The 21,807-nt window shown below is 42.2% G+C and overlaps 1 protein-coding gene across 4 annotated transcripts in view; it reads left to right on the top strand.

The window, feature by feature from the left end:
* Positions 1-21,062: 21,062 nt before the first annotated feature.
* Filip1 (filamin A interacting protein 1) overlaps positions 21,063-21,807 on the top strand; it is a 155,809-nt gene continuing 155,064 nt past the window's right edge. For 2 of the 4 annotated variants that reach the window (XM_051140687.1, XM_051140683.1), the window contains exon 1: positions 21,064-21,639. The gene's annotated coding sequence lies outside the window, so the exon portion shown is untranslated. The other 2 variants (XM_051140684.1, XM_051140686.1) reach the window with 2 other exon arrangements.

Below are 21,807 nucleotides of genomic sequence, written 5' to 3'. Positions count from 1 at the left end.
GCAGCTAACATAACCTCGACTTTCTAATCTTTATAATTTTAAGCACTGGGATTACTGATTACTGTGCCCCATTTTAGATATCGCTGGGTACTGAAACCCAGAATTTCCTGCATCTTAAGCAAGCGTTTTACCAACTGAACTACAGCCACAATTTTGGATTTTTAAAAGCCTTTTAACTTTCAGCTTTTTAATTATCCAAGAGTCCTTGAGCACAGCAGAAAAGAATCATGTGCATATTTTAAAGCATGTGTTTTGCATGCAGTCATGTTGTGATCTTTGGGATCTATAGCTGCTGAGCAGGTGTTCTGGCCGTATCTGCCGTGTTATAGCAGATAAGACCCATGCTGAAGAGAGCGAAAGAGCCACCAGATGGCTCTCAAACACCATCCACTGACGCACAAGCAGCAAATGTATTCAGGTTAGCGCACTAGTGTACATTGGTGTAAAAAAAATCTATTTTGTTGAAAAGGTACTTAACTTTTACTTCATATGTAGAAGAACTCTAGTATAGAAACAAAATGCGTTATTAAAATTCATCTAAATCAAAATAAAATTTCATCAGTTTTCTGTCATGCTTTGTTTCCTCCTATATGCAGAAAATCAAAAAGGGAGAAAGAGAGTTGTGGTGGTTTGAATTAGGCATGGCCCCATAGACTCATGTGTTTGAATGTTTGGTCCATGGGGAGTGGCAGCATTAGGAGGTATAGCATCACTGGAGCAGGTGTGGTGGCCTTGTTGGAGGAAGTGCATCAATGTGCTTTGAGGTCTCCTATGGTCAAGCTCCACCCAATGTGGAATATAGTCCCCTTCTTCTTCTTGTGGATCAAGATGCAGAACTCTTGGCTCCTTCTCCAGCACCATGTCTGGATGCTTCCATGCTTCCCAACATGATGATAATGGATTAAGCCTCTGAAATAGTAAGCCAGCCCCAAATAAATGTTGTCCTTTATGAGAGTTGCTGTGGTCATGATGTCTCTTTACAGCAGTAAAACTCCAACTAAGACAAGAAGATTATGCAATGTTAGACCAAACACTTGAAAACACAACAGCCATGCCTAAGACTTGCTGTCAGTAGTTGTTAGAACTTCCCCCATGCAAAGAGCAACTGAGGACAGAGGTGCTATGCTGCTGGGATGTGTCTCCCCAGCATGTGTCCCTGGAGACCTCCTCCTCCCCAGGGGCTGGCTAACTTAAAAGTTTCTTCCAAAGTATGAAAAATTAGGCTGGTGACTCATGCCTGTAGTTCCAGCCTCTGAAGGCAGAGGCAGGAGGATCACCACAAATCTGTGGCCAGCCTTGTCCACACCCCGAGTTCTAGATTCACCAGTGCTATACAGAAAGACCCTATCTCTTTAAAAAAAAAAAAAGAGAACAAAACCTCCCAATGCTAAAGAACCATAGCACATCAGACACAAGCAAAGAGTCCATAGTGGTGCTCAAAAAAAAAAAAAAAAAAAAAAAAAAAGGCCAGGCGAGGTGTTACATACCTACCTGTAATCTCAGTACTTGAGAGCCTGAGGCAGGAGGGTTGGAGATTTTAGGAGAGTTTGAACTGATCTTGTGTGTGTGTGTATGTGTGTGTGTGTGTGTGTGTGTTTTAAATGAAGAAAAGAAAAAGAAAGAGAAAGAGGAGGAAGGAAAAACCTTCTCTCCTTAGAATGGCAATAATTGTAAGAGAATAATTAAAAAGTATCCATTTTAGCCTGGCGTGGTAATGCTCACTCTAATCCCAGCACTGAGGAGGTAGAAGCCGGAGGAATCCCAGACCACACAGGGCAGCCATACTAAAACCTTGCCTCGAGCAAAACAAAAAACAAAACTTCAAGATAAACAACAAAGAAGCCAGCAGCCTCACAAAGTATGGAGAATTCTGAACATGAAAGCATACTAATTTTCTTTAAAAATTATATTTTTACCTATTACAATGGTGTGTGTGAGAGAGACAGAATACTTGTGGGGAGAGAGACAGGACAACTCTGTGGAGCCCATCTCTCCTTCCACTTTATATAGATTCTGTGAATCAAACTCAGGTCACCAAGTTTGCACAGCAAGTGCCTTTACCCAGTAAGCTATCTTGCTGGCCCCAATCTTTAAGAAATACTTTAAGATAGCCTTTTCATATATTGGAGGAAAAAATTGCAATTTCACTAGGCAGTTAAAACCTTTTAGATTTATGTTGAATTAATAATATCACAAAATATCTAAGATGATAATTTTAAAACATAAAGTTATATCATCCTTATTTATTTTAACTATATTTCTGTTGTAGGGTACCCTACAGTCACACTAAGGAAGAGGGAGAACCTGAGCATCATTCATCTTTGATGAAAGCATCATCCATCTATGATCCATAGCCTTAATTTTCCAAACGTATTTGGAGATTTCTCCTCCTCCTCCTCTTTTTCTTCTTTTCTTCTTAATAAAGAAAATCCAGTAGGCCCTATCATTTGCTTTTAAGTACTCAGGTCTGGGTAGCAAATGGAGAATGTTAGCCCTCCCCTCCCTAATGGAATCACAGTATCATCCCCGTGAGGGCTCAGCTAAGCAGGTGGCATCCTCAAGAAATATTTCATATTGAAATTTTAAAATAAGAATATGCTGTAGAAGTTTTAACAGGGAGTTAAGTAGCAGATTTTAAACGGTGAAAGCTGTTTAGTGTCTCTATATTCATTATATATTTAAACTTTTAATATCTTTATATATCATGTATAAGACATTGGACATATAAATCATGTGTTTCTGGAGATTGACTAGGTCCTTTTATTCACATGTGTATATGCAATTTGTGTGCTACTTTAAGTTAGTAAGTGTGTTTCCAGTGTAGTCATTTCAGCTTGTAAGTTGGGTGAGTGTGTGGATCTCACCTGCACACTGTGTTTTATTACCGTTCTGTCTCAATAAGGACTGTAACCACACATTAGCCAAACAGCTACTTATGATATAAGACACTGGGATGCCCAGCTTCTGTGACTCTGACATCCTTGTTCAGACTTAATGTGATGCAACATCCCTTACAAAACTCTGACATCAGTAAGGGTGCGAACTGACGCATGACACTGCTAAAGATAATCGGGCATAATTCTCCCCCATGCCCATCCCTGTTGACATGAGACTCAGCTGAAGCATGCATGACCATGGGGTTCCTTTACCCAAAATAGCCAGAGCTTAAGATCGTATTACATGGCATGCAATTACATGGAATGCAATTTCTGGGGCTGAATGCGAGTGACACTGAGTATCTTCTTAGGACTATGACCTTTAAATTCCATCGAAAGATGCTAAAGAGTAAACAGAAAGCTGTCTCTCACCCCTGGTAAGATCTTAACCTGCTTTCATGTGTTTTATAAAATCATCTTTTAATGTGTCAGAGTATTTTGCATGAATACATGTATGTATATCACATGAGTTGCTAGTACCCACAGAGGTCAGAAGAGGGTATTGGATTCTCTGGAGCTGGAGTACATGTGGTTTTGAGCCACTGTGTGGGTGCTGGGAACAGAACTGGGGTCCTCTGGAAGGACAATAGGAACTACTAAGCACTGAGCCATCTCTCTGGCTCCTTGATCATTATTTTAACAGGGACTGTTTCCCCTGTGTGATAGTTTTACAAGGTTTCCCCAGCCAGGTTACTACCTTAAAACATAAAACACTGTACAAGGTAAACCATTACTGTAGTAAGGATATAGATTTTTTACTGTCCTCTCAGCATGCATGTTTTTTAAAATATAAAACTAAAAAGTACAAGGTAAGTGACATTGTCTCTTTAAGAATCTTTAAATTTTATTTGCTGACTAATCACTGAAATTCTAAAATTAAAATTCTATGAGTTCCGTAGATCCAGTCTTAACTATTTGTTCAAATACACATGCTACTGTGCCCTTTATACCTTGCTATGAATTACTTACATCTCCATGTATAGAGCCAGGATCCTATCAGGAGGAATGGATGCAGATCCCTACAAGTAGGCTTGTTCAACAGAGCTAGCTGTGGTCAAGAGTTAATTGACTAAAAAATGTAAAGTAAATTTATGTTAGCAACAGGACTAAACGTGCCTCTTTCCTACTTGTGGGCTTAAAAAAAGGTTCTGCTGAACAAAAAGTGTGATCAGAAAAGTGCAATGTACCCAGGCTAATGCAGGTGAGCTTTGTCGAAGCTCCCATGTAAACGTCAGCAGCGCCACTGACAGTCACCTTTGTAGAAAATGAAAAACTACTTTTGGTGGAAAGCCTACTTGTGTTGGAAGGTGTAGCTGATTCTGAGGTAGGCACTAGTACTGTTCCTCACTCTGACACCAGCCTTGTCAAGTAAATTCACCTTAGACATGAACTTTGTCCTTACATAGTTGTGGCTAGTATTATCCACAATGGCGGCTATATTGACACTTGATTTAGGCTGAGATGGTGAATATAAAGTATCTGAAGAATATTAAGGTTTGTGGTTTTCCAGGGACTGCCTTCGATGCCCAGATCTGAAGGGAAGTGGACTATTGGGGGGGTTTGGAGCGTGGCAAGGAGAACGCTCTCTAGCTTCCTTCCTGCTGTGATAATAAACTACCCTCACAAAGGCAGGTTAGGGGAGAAGGCATATTTTGGCTTACACTTCCAGGAAGACAGAGCCCCTCCCAGAAACAGGGAGAGAAGGTGTGAAGGCAAGAGTCACCGGCTTGCTGACCACACTGCATCTGAATACAGGAGTCAGAGGGAAGCCATTAGAGCGGGCAAACAGCAACAACTGCAAACAAACAAAATAAAACAAAACCACTGAACTCAATAAGATTGCCTGCAGGCTAAGGTGTGCAAGATTTATGTAAAACATAAATGAATTTCATATGTAGGCTTGGGTCCTGTCCCTCAGATATCTCATTTTATATATATATATATATGTGAATATTCCAAAAAAGGACAAACAAAGAAACAAACCAACAAACCCTGGAAATCTTTTGGTCACAGAGCATTCAGACAAGGGATACTCAATCAAGACATGGTCATTAAAGATACCTTTTCCTTCATAACATATTTTCGTTTCAATTAGTCACTGGAAGGCCAAGCTGCTGTAGCTGGCAGTGTGTATGCAGCGGTGAAAGAATGAAAAAAGATCTGGAAACAACAAGATCAGCAAGGCAGAGCTACTCCACACGGTGATTCAGCGCCCTTGTCGCTTCCTGATCTACCAGGACAATGCTTGTGCATGACTGGGAAAAACACAATGTCCCATAGTTAAGATTCAGTCCATGGGAAGCAGAAAAGAACAGGGGGGAATGTGTCCCCGTTATCTCAGCCCTAGATACCAAATGGCACACGAAACTTCTTCTCAGATAGAGGGGCCTTAACTGCAGAGCAATGCATGATTGCAGTGAGTCTGACACACATTAGCTAGCTAGGTAACTGAGTGCCTAACAGAACTGAAGTGGGCCTTGGTGGACGGCGATCACTCTGAACCACATCTTTATACTGTACCATCTGTTTTAGGCTTCATTCAGGTTCTTATAAATCTTAACCTCAGAAGGGACAGGACAAAGCTGTCACCTTTCCTGGCGTCTTCCTACTCGAATCAAGTCCCAAAGCTATTTTTTTCCCCCAAGACAGTGTTTCTCTGTGTAGCCCTGGCTGTCCTGGACTCGCTTTGTAGACCAGGCTGGCCTGGAACTCACAGAGATCTGCCTGCCTCTGCCTCCCGAGTGCTGGAACTACAGGTGCCACCCCCCCCCCCCCCCCCCCCGCCCAGCTAAGTCTCAGAGCTATTTATAAGCCAATGGACATTCTAAATTTTACTCATCTTTCATCCTTACCCAACCACATTCTTGCCAAGAAATGCATTACTCCATATTTTTGTATATTTGTTTATCTTAATGCTTTTATTTTTGTAATAGGTATCAGATTGAGGCTTGCCTAATTTTCCCCTCCTCTGTCTTCTACTGAGTAACTTCTGTTGTTTCATTTAGAGAAGAGATGTGAAAATGAGAGCGAACAATAGCCACCCCAGGAAGTCCCATGCTTCTACACACAATAACAGTTATAAGAACAGTGTCTAACCTGACAGGTAAACTGAGGAGGATCAGGAGTCAGAAGCCAGCTTCGAACACAAAAGCAATAAAGACAATGTTGGGAGATCGTCAATATATGCATATAGTCTATTTTTTGGAGATACAAGCTGTAATATGATACCTATAAATCAAATTTTATCAAATACTGCTTTCCCCTCTGCTCCATATTTAATTAAACTGTGTGGTAAACAAGGCTCTTCAAGAATCTGGGCCTTCAATATAAGGCTACAGGTGTGATAGGGTCTTGTGTTTGCTTGAGGATGACAGCTCATGTGAACTGTATAGGCTAAAAGATATTCAACTGGAAAACATTATTTTTTCAGTGTGCTTGTGAGGCTATTTCTGGAAAAGAGTAGCATTTGAACCAGTAAAATATGTAAAGGAGGTCTTCTTCAACCAGTGTGGGTGAACGCCCCTGCAGAGACAAAGCTCAGGGGAAGCCTCCACCCCCACTAGAGCTTCCATTTTTTTCCTTCCAGAAAAGACTCCTGGCTCTCAGAACTTGGTCTTGGACAAGGCTTGCAGTATTTCTTTCCCACCCTTTAACTCTTAGAACTGGGACTGAATTAAACCACCACCTTTCCCAGTTCTCCACCTCAGCCAACAGATCGGAGATGTCTCTGCTTCCATAATCACGTGAACCAATCTACACAACCGTGTCTTCATTCCTTTCCCAAGAATCCATCTGTATGTCATCTATCTATCTAACTTATTGTCGGTAATTGATTCTAGTTTTCTATAGACTTTTACTTCAGGATTGCGACTTTTGTCAGCTGTGGGATACTAGCGGTGAGCTCGGAGGCTACAGACATAGGGGCATGAGTAGGTCACCTGCTGTTCTGATGAAGGCCAGACCCTCTTGTCTAGACAACAGCTTACACATGGCGCCACCACGTGAGTGCCCAAATGATTTTTAGTCAAGTGACTTATAAGATTTTAATTTGGGTCCTTTGTCTTTGGTTGACGTATGATATATAAGTGATTTGGATGTTTGGAATTTTAATGTGTATGTGTGTGTGTGTGAGTATTTTAGATGAATTTTAATCACTTATATAATTTCTGTCCTTATAATAATAGATAATAGAGAATTGGCTAGTTTCCATTTTGTGTATGTCATATATTCTTTGTCTGCATCTCTGATTTATCCAGCTTCTTCCAGAGAATGATTCTCTTGTTTATAAGCTCCCATACTGCAGACAAGCACTTCTGATTCTTCAGTATTAATTATTTTATTTTGTTCTAATTACACTTTGTATAAATCCTGATTATGTGTTTGCTACATCCACTAGATGATATTTGCAGAAGTGAGAGACAGCATTATAATGTTTTTCATTCCTAAGAACAGGCCTTGTTCATGTTGGTACTCAAGCACAGTATGATAGTAAGGATTTACTCTCTTACTTATGAAGCTTTTAATATAAGGTTTCATGTAGCTCAGGTTGGCCTTTATAAAACTCTTTATCTAGCCAAGGGTGACTTTGAACTTCTGATCTCCTGTATCTGGCTGCATGTCCTTGGCAAACCAAGCAGATAGCTGCCCTTTATAAGACAGTCGGAATCATTCGACTTCGGAAGTTGAAGGTCAGCTTCCATCATTCTAAAGTCTTGTTCTTAATGTTGTATGGTTCTGTGAAATTTTTCTTATCCCTGAAAGGCCCAAAACTATTATATATCACATTTCCACTTAGGGCTTTGCTTGCTCTTTAGAGTGCCTCAAAAAGAACTGTGAGTCTTAATGTTTTAGAGTGGATGAGATGCTTTTGCAATAGCGAGGAGGGTGTCTCAGGCTTGTGCGATGCTGCTTCACAAGGGCACTTTAATGGGCTCATCTTTGCATTTATTACATTTAGTGGTGCCAGACAGTAGCAACAACATGCATACTGTTACTTCGGCTGCTTTTGAATGGGGCTAACCAGAACTTGCACACAGCAAGGTGCCGTTTTCAAACAGAAGTGAACAAGTGTACAAATGCTGAGAGCTCTGGTGGTGCAGATACCAAGAAGCCAGGTGGAGTTTCATTTCTCTTTTATGATTAATAAGATGAATTCAAATGTCAGAAGCTTCTCTGAAGTGTTAATAACGAACTATTGGAGGACAACCACCTTCCAAAGACCAGCAAGCATCTCTAGCCAGGATCATATCAGAGACGGAGGTCTCATTACCGCCTTCACACATGTACACATGGTATTCAGCAAGGAATAAAAGGCTGAGTTCAGCATGCTACAAAAAATTTCTATTCACGGGCTGGGCATGGTGGCGCACACCTTTAATCCCAGCACTCAGGAGGCAGAGGCAGAGGCAGGTGGATTGCTATGAGTTCGAGGCCAGCCTGGCCTACAAAGCACCAGGACAGCCAAAGCTACACAGAGAAAAAAAAATAAAAATAAAAATAAAAATCTCTTCATTCATTAAGCTGCTGAAAGTCCAACTGCAAGTCCCGGAGTTTCTGAGATAACTTCCTGGGAATTTGTGTTACACAATTGCATATTCCCAGAAACACAGCTTCTATTACACACCCAGATTCGATGGCACTTAGCAGAAAGAAACTGCATGGGACTACAATTAGTTCTATCAAACATCTCTTGCTACTTCGCCCTAATGAAAACAAGCTTGCAAGGCCACACAAGGGCAGGAGACAAGTTTGGTTGGATTCCACCCCTTGCATTGGAAGTTCAGAACCACCTGTAACTCCAGCTCCAGGAAGACTCCCAGCCTTTGACATCTGGAGACACCTGCACTCTGTGCATATACCCACACACAGATATGCATACTTAAAAATCATAAAAACAATCCTGTGTTTAAAAAACATCCCGTACAAGCTGGGCATGGTGGAAAATACCCATAGTCTCAACACTTGGGAGGATTGCTGTGAGTTTGAGGTTATCCCAAAGTTAAAGTTCCAAGCCAGCCTGGGATACAGAGTGAGAGACCATCTCAAAACAAACAAGCAAACAACAAAAAAGACTCTGGCAAGAATCTCATTTTACTGTGGACAGAGCATGAGGAAAGATGATGGCATCTAATATGTTAACAGATTTTATTTCTCAAATATTTAAACATGCTTTTTGTTTCTACCTCCTTCCTTAAATTATTTCTCACTCGTAGACTCCTTATAAGGTGCCTTCAGCTTTCAGCAGCCCTCCTGCCTAGAGTGCCAGGATTACAGGCCTGGGTACCATCTTCCACAACAGACTCCTGCACTGAATCCTGAAGGTTATAGAGGTCCAAGAATGGGAAAGAAGGCCATGGCTCTCTTTAACAAGGCAGCAAGGTTGAAAGCCCAGCTCAGGGGATTTGAGAGTTGTTCCCACCTCTGTTCTTTGTCAAAGGGAAAGAAAGTCTGGGGAACTTGCTTGGAGTTGTCCCCTAGAGAAGAGGGACACTGCTTCTCCTCTGGCGTCTAGATATTGTCCTCTCTGGGCCTTGGCCTGACCAACAAGAGGTATATAAAGTAGCTGTGTGGAAAGCCATATCGATTCTGTATGAGAAAGATACTGCCTCTTGGGTGACCCCAAACAACTGAGGCCTCATTCATAACAAAGCGCGCTAGACTATGCGGTGTGACCAGGAGGTGTTCTCAAGGATTGACTTTCTTGGTTGGACGTGTCCTTATCACTGCATCTTAAACAGGAAGCAGGCAACCTCAGAGCCTCAGGAGGGAAAACTTGCAAGCTAGCAGTTGGTAGTTCAGACTAGTGGGCCTGCCCTCTGTTCCCACTGGAGACTGTTTTGGTTTGCCCCGTTACTCTACTGTGCAATAATAAACTTGTTCTGTGGAAGAATTGGAATTTGGAATTCAATGGGGGAAATGGAGGTAGATTTTCTTTTGGGATGAGATATTTGTCATGCAGGGCGTGGTGGCATAGGCCTTTAATCCCAGCACTAGAGAGGCAGAGGCAGATGTGTTTGAGAGATCAGCCTGGTCTACAAAGTGAGTCCAGGACAGAGAAACCCTGTCTCAAAAAACAAAAAACAAAACAAAACAAAACAAAAGGGGGGCGGGGGGAGAAAGACAAGAAAGGATATAATGAGGAAGGGGGCACATTTCACGCCCTGTGAATGATGAGTGGTGGGGTGGGGGGCTCTGAATCAGCTATGAGCCTGGGGAGGGCAACAATGCAGATAAACAAGCCACTTTAGTTATGCAAACCCACTTAATGTAGTTTTGGGAGTTGTTACAATTCAACCAAAACCGAGAAACTTCAGGAAACACAAAGGGCTGTGGACCAGACCAAGGTCTAAGACAGACTATGTTCTGCACTGCTGGGGTCAAGATTTCCACACTTCTCCATCCTTGAGCCTCTGTCGTCTTCTTCACGTTTCTTGGAGGTTCTTTGCTCTCCCACTGTGCACCCCATGGGCAGATGGATTACTGCCTCTGCCGGAATTCTTCTGTCTCTCTGCTACATGCATAGCCTTCCATTGTGGAACAGAGCAAATGTTTTTGCACTTATTTACCTATTTATATTAAAAAGAACTACACACATCACCAGCTCCTTTGGCCAGTACTGTTCCTTTGCCCCCGTACTTGGGGCAGAGGCAGGAGGATCACTGCAAATTTGAGGTGAGCTTGGGCTACATAGTGAGTTCCAGACCATCCTGGGATAAGCAACGAAACTCAACAAACAAACAAACAACTGTGCCCAGTGTGATTGGTGCTTGACTTTAATCCTGACTCTGGAGAGGCAGAAGCAGACAGATCCATGAGTGGAGACCAGTCTGGTCTATATCACAAGTTCCAGGCCAGCCAGAGCTATATAGGGAGACCCTGCCTTAAACAAACAAGCCCACCATTGAAACCACCAACAACAAAAACTCCCCAATACCTTCTCCCATTGACACCTACGTTTACTTAAACCCTATTAAGATAGATATTAAGTTTTTTTTTTTTCCTTAAAAATTTCTGGACCTCAAAGCTAAAAGTAATTTTAAAAATAGATTTATTTATTTATCATGTTTACAGTGTTCTGCCTGCATGTATGTCTGCAGGCCAGAAGAGGGAACCAGATCTTATTCTAGATGGTTATAAACCATCTTGAACTCAAGACCTTTGGAAGATTAGCCAGTGCTCTCTCTTAACTTCTGAGCCATCTCTCCAGCCCTAAAAGTAATTTCTAAAGCTCTATATGGCTTAACTTCTTGCTCCTTGGTGGTGCTACTAGTGGTCAAACCTGGGGTTTCACCCATGCCAGGTAAGACCTCTCTCATCGAGTTCTAACCACAACCCCATATGTTGTATTTCTTGTGATTCCTGTGTTTTTACCTTTTTAAAATAAATGTCTCTGTCTCATTATTGGTGTCAGACTCTAAGCTCTTGCTGGTCGTTTTGTCTGGTTATTGTTAGGACTTTGTCCTCCAGTGCAGAGGTCACCCACTTCAGCACTACTGGTATTTGTGGCAGTAGACTTCCTCTCTGGGGCAGTCCTGTTTAGGATGCCAGCCCAACCCTCCATGTGAAACTGAAAAATGCCTCTTGGTATTGCCAGATATCTGCGGGATGGTGAAGTTTTTTCTCAATTAAGAAGCATTGCATTTGAGAGCCTTGCATTAAGTTAGTTTTTGTATCTATTTATGACATAATTTTTAAAGCAGATTTTAATTGAATCCCACAAAAAGACACTGCGGGGTTTACCTTGTTTAGGGGAAACTGGTCTGGTGTTGGGCTAGTCCTGTCAGCAGGTCTGGACTAACACTGAGATGAGCTATGTCTCTGTCGCCACTCAGTGTCAGCTCCCTTTTGGGGTGGGGTGGGGGAGCAAAAAATAAGACAAATTTGTTCCTGAAACTGTAACACTGTTTTCTCCTTTAGCAAAGCTACAGATAATTGTCAGACAGGTTTTGTTTTGTTTTAGTTTTTTGAGACAGAATTTCTCTGTGTAGTCTTGCCTGTCCTGGAACTTACTCTGTAGACCAGGCTGGCCTTGAACTCACAGAGATCTGCCAGCCTCTACTGGTGGTTAAGGTGTCTGCCACCACCACTTGGCCAAGTCAGCAATATTTTTAAAAAAGAACCATTTGTGCTTTCTTATGTTCACATATTTGACAGTGTCAACAGTTTAGAGTTATGTATAAAAACCTAAGCAATAAAATATGTTTTGCAAAGAAAGATGTTTATGTTAAAACAAAGCTTATAACAAATAACACATTTTAGGTAATGGAAATTGGCCACATTGAGCCTGTAGCTCCCGCTGTTTTCTTCAGCCCAGGGCTCTGGTGCCTGGTCACCCACAAGAACATGACTAGGAGCAGAGGCGGTGGCGGAGGGAACAGAGCTGTGGAGATAAAACTCTATCATATCCTCGACAACTTGGGAGATAACACCCCACTTGTGGATTCAGATGGTCTCCTCTTCCCAAAGCTCTTTGTAACCATGTGACATACTCAGAGAGTGATGTCATGTTCTAGTTCTTGGTAGGAAAAGGAAAGAGAGATTTTCTGTCCTCTTAAGGTCAACTACAGCAGACTGACTACACTCTCCTCATGTAAACCCCCAAGGAGAAAATATCTCTTCCCTGCACCATGCAAAATTTCTTTGTAGATCCCAAACACAGCCTTCCCGCACTAGAATGCTTAGAAGCAAGTCTCAGACAAAGTCTTATTTCATCTGTGCATTTTCAAAAGGCAAGTGCCCTCAGGTAGTATAGAGTTCACGTGTCTTGGTTTTTCACTGAATTAAAGCCTATAAACAGAAAAATACATGAACCATGCATGATACATCTTAGCTGTTGCTTTTTCTGGGGTGACGTGGAAGAAGTGCACTGGCAGTGCCCCAGGAGCCTTTTCTGTGGCCAGTTCCAGCCCCACCCTACCTCCCCGAGGGCCCCATGCATCCTTGCTCTCATACTGCAGGTTCTCATCTCCGGCTGTGAGCTTGATGTGGACACAGGCACACAGTTCACTGTTTGAGTCTGGCTCCTTTCACAACATCTTGTTTGAGGTATATTTTTTTAAATCTCGGTGGCCATTATACTGGTCAATAATGATAAATATCATTTCTAAAGCTCTAGGATATGCAATTGGACAACTGTCGTGACTCATCTCTTTCTGATAGCATCCTAGCACATGGCCTTAACTTCCTTTATTCATCTAATAGAATATGCAAATGAAGCTTAGGAGAAAATCATTTTCTAAATCCATGCAGCCCATAAATATTAGAGTTTGAGCATTCAAGCTAGCTTTGCCTGACTCCAGAATCAGAAATATTGATGGCTCTACCTTCACTCAAGCTAAAACCGATTGTGTTTATTTGTTTGGATTTATTTAGTTATCTATACAGCATTCTGATATAAACCTATGTGTTTTGTGGAGGAAAAAAATATGGTCACTGTGTGGAGTTGAGTACCCAAATCTCAGTTTTCAGGGTTTTTTGGTCTGTTTCTTAGAGGGTCCCACTCCCTTTCAAAACACATTGAACACGGTGGAGTAGAGTGCACCTGCACTCAGGGGCAGAGGCAGGAGGATAGACAGAGGCCTGCTGCAGATACATAGTGAGACCTTGCCTCAACACATCAGAAGCAATAGCAACCACAAACAGCTAAAAGCCGTCTGTTACAGTCAAGGGTCCGTGTTGCATAAGACAGTGGCATGGCTTATGCCATGCTGGAGAATGTTACCTGAGCCCCCTGAAAGTGGATGCTGGTATCTATGACTGCAGAAGATCATCCTGTCATAACATTCATGGCCACAGCTGTCCTCTTTCTTGTTTGCTCACGTGCTCCTTTGTTTTCTTTTAACAGTGATTGACTTTTTATTTCATGTATATGAGTGTTTGTCTGAATGTATGGACGTGTACTGTGTGCATGCATGGCATGTGCTACAGAGGATAGAAAAGGGCATCAGGCACCTTGGAATTGGAGTTTAGAACAGTCATGAGCCACCAAGTGGCACTGGGAACTGAACCTGAGACCTCCGCAAAAGCAGCCAGTGTTTCTGGCTGTTGAGCTGTCTCTCCAACCCTGCTTTCATGCCTGCTTGTATTCTTGTCCCTCTTCCCCCCTTTAAACTTGGGAGACCAAGGCAAGAGAAAAGAAAAGATTTTGAGGCCAGTTCGGGGTATTTCTGGTATGCCAGGGACTCAAACTCAGTTAGGCTTGATGTCAAGTATCTTTGCCTCTGAGCTATCTCTCTGACCCTAAAGCTCTGCATCCTCTTTTAAAAATTGTTTTATTATTTTTTTAAATGTGTATGAGTGCTTTGGTTGCATGCATGCATGTGATTCAGCATGTGTTCCTGGTACCCATAGAAGTCAGAAGAGGGAGTCACATCCCCTGTAACTGGAGTTACAGGTGGTTGTTAGTGACCATAAAACCTGAGTCCTCTGGAAGAGCAGCCAGAGCTCATAACCTCTGAGCCATCACTCCAGCTTCAAGTTCTGTAAAGTCTTAATAGATCTATGACCAGATTAACAGAAAATGGAAATCTGGGGGGTGGGGGGGGGAGGGGAAACAGCAGCGTTCTGACACCGAGTAACCAAATATGAATTTCTCTCCAATGCTTTTCTTCTTGTTGTTGTTTATATATTTGTGATTTTTTTTAAAAAACATGTAGCTCATGAACAGTTTTCAGTTCTTATAAAACTACAGACGCAAAGTGTATTTTTAAGACAGTTTTAGTTCACTGAGCAGTAAGCCATTGTGAATCCTGAAGCCATTGTGAATGGTTCTTTTCAGAGAAAATGCTAAGCAGCTCATATGTACACATTGTTTAAAAATAGACTAAAAAAAAAAAAAGAAAAACTAAAGCAATCATATCTTTTCAGTCCGTTTTCTTTCGTAGTCAGCAGGATTGTAGTTGCAATGAGGCTTTATTTTTACTATACTTATAACGAAATTACCTCGTTTCTTGTCTTCGAAGCTGTGGCATTTTGAATGTATATCTTTAAGGCTTGCGATATAGCTCAAGATGGAACACTTACTTAACACTTATGGTGCTAAGTTCAAGCCAGGTACCACAAAACAAAACATTCTTTTTTTTTTTTTTCTGGTCAAAAGTATATGCATTCAGAGATAGTAAAGTCCATATGGTTTAGCTGTCAGAGATCATGTAAGTAATTACTGTATTTACTATAGTTACTGAATACAGGAGGGAGTTAAGTGGTTCAAACCACACATTTCAGAACCATATTCTCTGAGTTAAGTACGGGTTCTACAATTTAATAAGGAGTTTGTGACCCTCGCTCACTTGTTTTGTGACCATGCACCTACGTTTCCTTGCCTACCAAATGTGGGTAATCATCCCTGCATTGTAGGGCTGCTGTAAGAATTAAGCGAGTCAATACATGTCAAGTGCACAGAGCTCCGCTCAGCTCATAGCAAGTACCCATAGATGATATTTTCTTCTTTCTCTTTTGCTTTTAGAAATAAAATGTGCTGGGCATGGTGGTGCACTCCTTTAATCCCAGCACTCGGGAGGCAGAGGCAGGTGGGTCACTGTGAGTTCAAGGCTAGCCTGGTTTACAAAGTGAGTTCAGGACGGCCAAGGCTACACAGAGAAACCCTGTCTCACAAAACTAAAAAACGAAAACAAACAAACTACAAAAAACTAAAAACAAAGAACAAAAAACCAGAAATAAAACATTCTCTCTTTTGATGTTTTGTGTGTGTGTGTGTGTGTGTGTGTGTGTGTGTGTGTGTGTGTGTGTGTGTGTGCGCGTGTGCACACATATATGAAGGTGCCCTTGGAGGTTTGAAGAAGGAGTTCAATCTTTTGGAGCCAGAGCTCCAGGTGGCAGCAAGATGCCTGGCACTAGGAACTGAACTCTAGTCCTCTGAAAAACAAAACCCTGATCATATTCATATTCTCTCTCTCTCTCTCTCTCTCTCTCTCTCTCTCTCTCTCTCTCTCTCTCTCTCTCTCTCTCTCTCCTCTCTCTCTCTCTCTCTGTGTGTGTGTGTGTGTGTGTGTGTGTGTGTGTGTGTGTGTGTGTGTTTATGCCACAGAGCAGGGGTAGAAGCCATTGGAGCATCCGTTCCCTCCTGTGGTTCTCCATGTGGGTTACAGGAATCTAACTCAGACCATCAGTGTTGGTGGTGAGCACCTTGACCTGCTACCACCTCTTCAGCCAATGTTTTTGTTTGTTTGAGATAGGGATTCACTGGGTAGCCCTGGCTGTCCTAGATATAACTGCTTAGACAAGGCTGGACTCAAACTCGCAGAAACCTGCCTGCCTCTGCTACTTTCCAAATGCTGGGATTAAAGTTGTATGTCATCATGCCTAACTCCAGGACACACACACACACACACACACACACACACACACACACACACACACACTTTAGTACACACATATTTTTAGAATTTCACAGAGGTACACTTTGCATTCTGACCACTCTCACTTTCTACTTCCCCACCCACCACCCCATACATCCTTCCATCCACACAAATTGTTCTTCCCCTCTCAAGTACATGTCTGTCTGTCTGTCTGTGTGACCAGGGTTTTGGAGCTATTTATCGGAACCTGGTGGGCTCAGCAGAAGAGGGCAACTACTGGCTATGGGTCTTCTTCTCCCGGAGTTTATAGAGACGCTATGGTTCAGAGGTAAAGGGAAAGGCCCCACCAGCCCTTTCCCCTCCTTACCTGGCTACTAATGGGGCCCAGTGTAGGTGGCTACAGCTGATGGGAGCTAATGATTACAGTGGTTGTAGCCAGACTATGGAGTGGAGCTTCACAGCCCTTCATTGGTCCTTCAGCTCTTATGCACTCCCTGCCCCACCTGAGGAAATATTTCTCGGGACTTCGAAGGGGTAGTATATGTAACTGTCTTCATTTGCTTTTTTTCTCCCTTTCCTGAGACAGGGTTTCTTTGTGTAGACTTGGTTGTCCTGGGCTCACTTTGTAGACCAAATTGGCCTCGAACTCACAGAGGACCCTGCCTCCCCGAGTGCTGGGATTACTGGTGTGTGTCACCATGCTCGGCTTAATTTACTTTCTATTGCTGTGATAAAAATACCATGACCAAAAGTAACTTGAGGAGGAAAGGGTTTATTTCCGGTTTTAGCTTATAGTCTACCATGAAGTCAGCACAGGAACTCAAGGCGGGAACCTGAAGGCAAGAACTAAAACAGAGATCATGGAGGCTGCTTACTGACTTGCTTAAAAATCAAAACCAAGCTGGGACCACCATTCCAGGAATGGCACCTTCCTCAGTGGGCTGCATCTTCCCACATGACTTCACATCATCAAGACAGTCTTCCATAGACATGCATCCAGGGCAACTTTATCTACACAGTCCTCCATTGAGATCCTCTTTCCAGGTGACTCTACACTGCCATGATGACAATTAAAAATAACCACCATGCTGACTATGATATTTTTGTTTATGTCCTGAAGTCTATTGTCTTTGTGGGAAATTTGAACAAAATTCAAAGTGTTTAATTCACTATCTGATAGTTGCTTCTTATCATTTATTACTGTTATTATTTTTATTAGTATAAGTATAACGGTGTTGTCATTGTTATTGTTTTGAGACAAGTCTCAGGTAGCTGTGGTTGGCCTTGAACTCAGTATATAGCTAAGGTTGGTCTTAAAATCCTGAATCTACTGCCTTAGCCTTCTGAGCTAGGGATGACAGTCATGTGCCATAACACTTGACTTTCATTCCATCATGTTCGTGTGTCCCTAGTGATGACCTGGTTGTATGCACAGAGCCTGGACATGCTTTTTGTATGCTCCAAAGTTTCCTTTTCCTTTGAAAAATCCTGATAGGTTGATTTGCTCATTAAGTCACTCTTATCGATTGACTGCTATTGAGTATGGTGTTTGGATATTCAGGAAGGAACAACAACAACAAAATATTTTCTGCTACTCACAGGCTTATACTCAGTCTCAGAGCCAGGCACTAAACATCAGCAGAGCTTATCTGTATGGAAACTTGTTTGTTTGCTTTGAAACTTGTTCTTGATACCTCTTCACTTCTGACCGCTGCCCTGTAAACCTCATACCAGCTTGGAGAATGTATTGACTTTTCAGATTTGAAAGTCACTAAGTCATGATGGGTTTTAAAATAAACAAGGGGGAGATTTGGTCTTAGAAATGGGTTTGGAGATCGACTGTTGGTAGCTATTTCACTCACTTGCCTTCTCTTCAAATGACAGAGATCTGTGACCTTCCTCATGACTCATCCTTGGAGTTGGGAAATTGAGCTTACTCTTCTAGGGGTTTCCAGTGCTCAAACTTAAGACTGTGGGAAAGGATGCAGCTGAGCAGTCAGATACAAACATATGTGCTGAAAATCAGTTCCTCATTGACTGTGGACAAATCACAAATTTCTAATGCTCCTTAACAGCATGCTTCCTCTGAGGGCTGTGTGGGAAATGCTTTAGTCAGAATAATTGTTCCTGAGGGAAAAACCTTCAAAATAAATTCATGTTTTACACACACACACACACACACACAGAGAGAGAGAGAGAGAGAGAGAGAGAGAGAGAGAGAGAGAGAGAGAGAGAGAGAAGAGAGGAGAGAGAAAGAGACAGAGAGACAGAGACAGAGAGAGACAGACTGTGAGTCTTAGCTGTATGTAGAATATTAATCAGTTATGCCTGTGTGCCTAGTATAACTAAGAACAGTTTAGTCAGCTGGGCGTGGTGGCTCCTATCTTTCCTTGAAGCACACGGGCGTTCAGGAGGCAGAGGCAGGCAGAGCTCTGTGACTGAGAGACCAGCCTACTCTTCTATATGCATCTAGAAGAGCCAGGACTGCAAAGACCATATGTCAGGAGAAAGAAAGCAAAGCATAGTTTGAAGGTAGCAATAGTATCTGATTACAATCCGTATCCTGTACACTTTTGCTTATCACCACATTTTTTTTTAAATAATAGCAATAGTGGACAGCTAACCCAAAGCTAAAATAAACAACATCAGGGGATTCACTTTCCATAATGCAAAACAAAAGAGATCCAAAACCTCTTTCTGGATATTTGAGGAAGAACTAGCCCCATTATTCTCTTGTGTAAATGAATCTAGGCTCTTGAAGGTGCACTGAGTTGTTTCCACTCTTGTTTGCTGCCTTGGGAATTGGAGCCATCCATAAACAAACTCTGTAGAGGTGAAGGGATACATTCCCAGAGTTCTCTTTGGTGCGTTTCACCTGGCAACAGTTGTGTGTGGTATGGTTGTCAGGAGTGTGTGTGTTTTTTGGAGCTATCTCTGCCTTTGTAGTAGTAGATAGATAGATGATAGATAGATAAATAGATGATAGATAGATAGATGATAGATAAATAAAATACATAGATAGATAATAGATAGATGATAGCTAGATGGACTGACTAATGCTCTCCTGATGGTTCTGAATCATCCATACCCTGCTCTCACACTTTCCACCTACATCAGAAGCCACTATTAGGGACTGTGAATAGGCAATCCATTGTAGGGGCTGTGAATAAATATCCATTGTTGTTCTATAAGACACAGCTAATTTCACATAAAAGCCTATAGCAATTTCTCCCTTTAAACATTTTAGTTATTTACCATTAATGTTTGTATATGATATGTAGCAATGTGCCAGGGCACATGTGTAGAGGTCAGAGGGCAGCTTTGTGTGTTCTGCCATCTTTTTGTGGGTTTCATGTCATCAGGCCATCATGCTTTAATCTGTGGAGCCATCTCACCTGTGTGCTCTCCCTCCCTCTCCCACTCCCTCTTTTCTTCTCAGTCCCCTTTAATGAAAGTTAGCTCAGACCTTGAAAAACTAAGCCTGAACAAATGAAATTTGACATATGCTTAGTACTAAATAAATAAAGAAGAAGAGACATGTTCTCTGTACGCTTGTTAGGTTAGAGAGAACGGGGCTGTTTTATCATGGGTTGAGACATAGGCATCATTAATTTTAGAGGTGATGTGTCTTTAAGAATGAGGACACATACATGCCATATTCACATTCTGCTATGTAAAGTGGTAAGTAATCCTACATGAACAGTAGGGTTGATTAGCATAGACATATGTACTGCACACACACAACTATTAAAATGTGGTGCCTCTGCTTTCTGTATCTTCTCAGTCCACTTTTCGTTGTCATGTCAAAAAGAAGACACCTTTTTATCTTGTTTTTATTTTGTGCTGTGTTAAAAAAGGGTCTTCCATATCCCAGACTACTTCTCACTGTGCAGCAAAGACGTAGAGCATCTGATCCTCCTGCCTCCACCTCTACTTATTTTTATTTTGTTCTATTGAGACAGAATGTTGCTATATGGCCCAGGCTGTCTCAAATTCCAGATCCTCCAACTTTATCTCCCTGAGACTAGGAGCATAGGCATGCTTCCCTGAACCCAATTTAAAAGAAAGGTTACCATTAAAATGAGTAGATATTGGGAACAGAGTCGCCATTTAAAGGGACAGGGTTGAGAGTTTTTTCAGGACAGTGTTCTAGGAAGGCTCTCTGGGAGCCCCAATCACCATTAATTTCCCGTGTGAGCTCAGTAATTGAGAGCGCTCAACACACATTTTTATGAGTCTTAAACCTGGCAGATTCATATTTTTCTATGATCCAGAAAGAAGTAGGGGGGAAAAAATCTTGAGACCTGAAGTTTAAGGAGGAGGTTTTTTTTTCCCTTTCTTTCCTCACAGGTTTTGGAGAACTGAGGGTTAATGGTGACTCAAGCTGTCAGCCACTAGCAAGTCTCAAGTCCCCCGTGTGGTGTTTCTGGGGTGTTTGCCATGTGCTGCTGTGAATGAATGACTTGAGTGGGGGATAGTAAGACTTCCCTTCCTGCCGTTACTTCTTTCAGATCCTAGTGTTGTCAACATTCCTTTACGGTAGCCTTATGTGAAAAACACTCATACACATGGCAGGGCACGTCTTCTAAGCGTGATTAAGTGATCAAGCTATAAATGTGACTCTCCAATGATGAAAGCTGCTTGGAAATGATCTCTCACTGTGAATTTTCTTAACCCTCACAGCACACTATTAAATGCATTAAAAATATCCCAACACTTATTATTCCAAGAGTCTAATTGAGAATATTGCCTTGGGAAATTGCTCTGCCCAAGACAACTGCCGCTCTGTTTCTTTTCAGATTTAAAAACTCAAGTCCCACTTCGCAGTCTGCAAACAGTAATTACCTCTGTGAAATGAGCAGAGGTCCTTAAAAGGGTCTGCAGGCTTCCAGGATCTTTCCGGGGGTGAGCGGGATTCGGGGCTGATAACCCAGTTGCCTAGGAATTGAGCAGGGCCGGCTGCAAACTTCTCAGCTGTTGACAGGCTGGCCTCGCTGAGAACACTGGTTAAATATAGCACGCGCAGCTCAGAGCCCCAACAAAGTCACTGCGCTGACAGTGTGCGGGGAGCAGCAGAGGAGAAACTTAATCTCAGAACCCAACAACACCTAGCAACAGTTGAAAAAACTTTGAAACAAAAGTCGGGGTGGGAGATAGGCGACTTCCAATTCCTGCCGGTCCCATCTGAAGGAGAAGCTGCAGCTACTCTGTGCCGTTTCCTGTATGACTTCAGTTACTGGCTAGTCCCAGCTGAGTGGGAAAAAGAGCTTTCCTCAGTCTTCTTTTGGGCTGGCTAGTTTTCCAGGACTCGGTCTTGGGCTGTGGGACAAGCCACTGGGTTCTTCAAGAAATAAACCAGCCGAGAAAGTTAAACAAGTCGCCAGCAGGTAAGACACCCCCTCCCCGCCACCAGCCAGTAGCTACTTTGTTAAGAAATCTGCTTCCACAAGAAGACAGTTTGCTCTAATTCTGCTTTGTTCCTTGCTTGGACTCCTCCTGCACGTGTGAGAATTATTAGAGGCTGTGTAAGTATTTTTAAAAAAGCAACCCAGAAA

This window comes from Acomys russatus, chromosome 32 (assembly GCF_903995435.1).
Source record: "Acomys russatus chromosome 32, mAcoRus1.1, whole genome shotgun sequence".
NCBI classification, from domain to species: Eukaryota; Metazoa; Chordata; class Mammalia; order Rodentia; family Muridae; genus Acomys; species Acomys russatus.
Note: the sequence above shows the minus strand (reverse complement) of the source record. Positions and strands in the feature narration are given on the sequence as shown.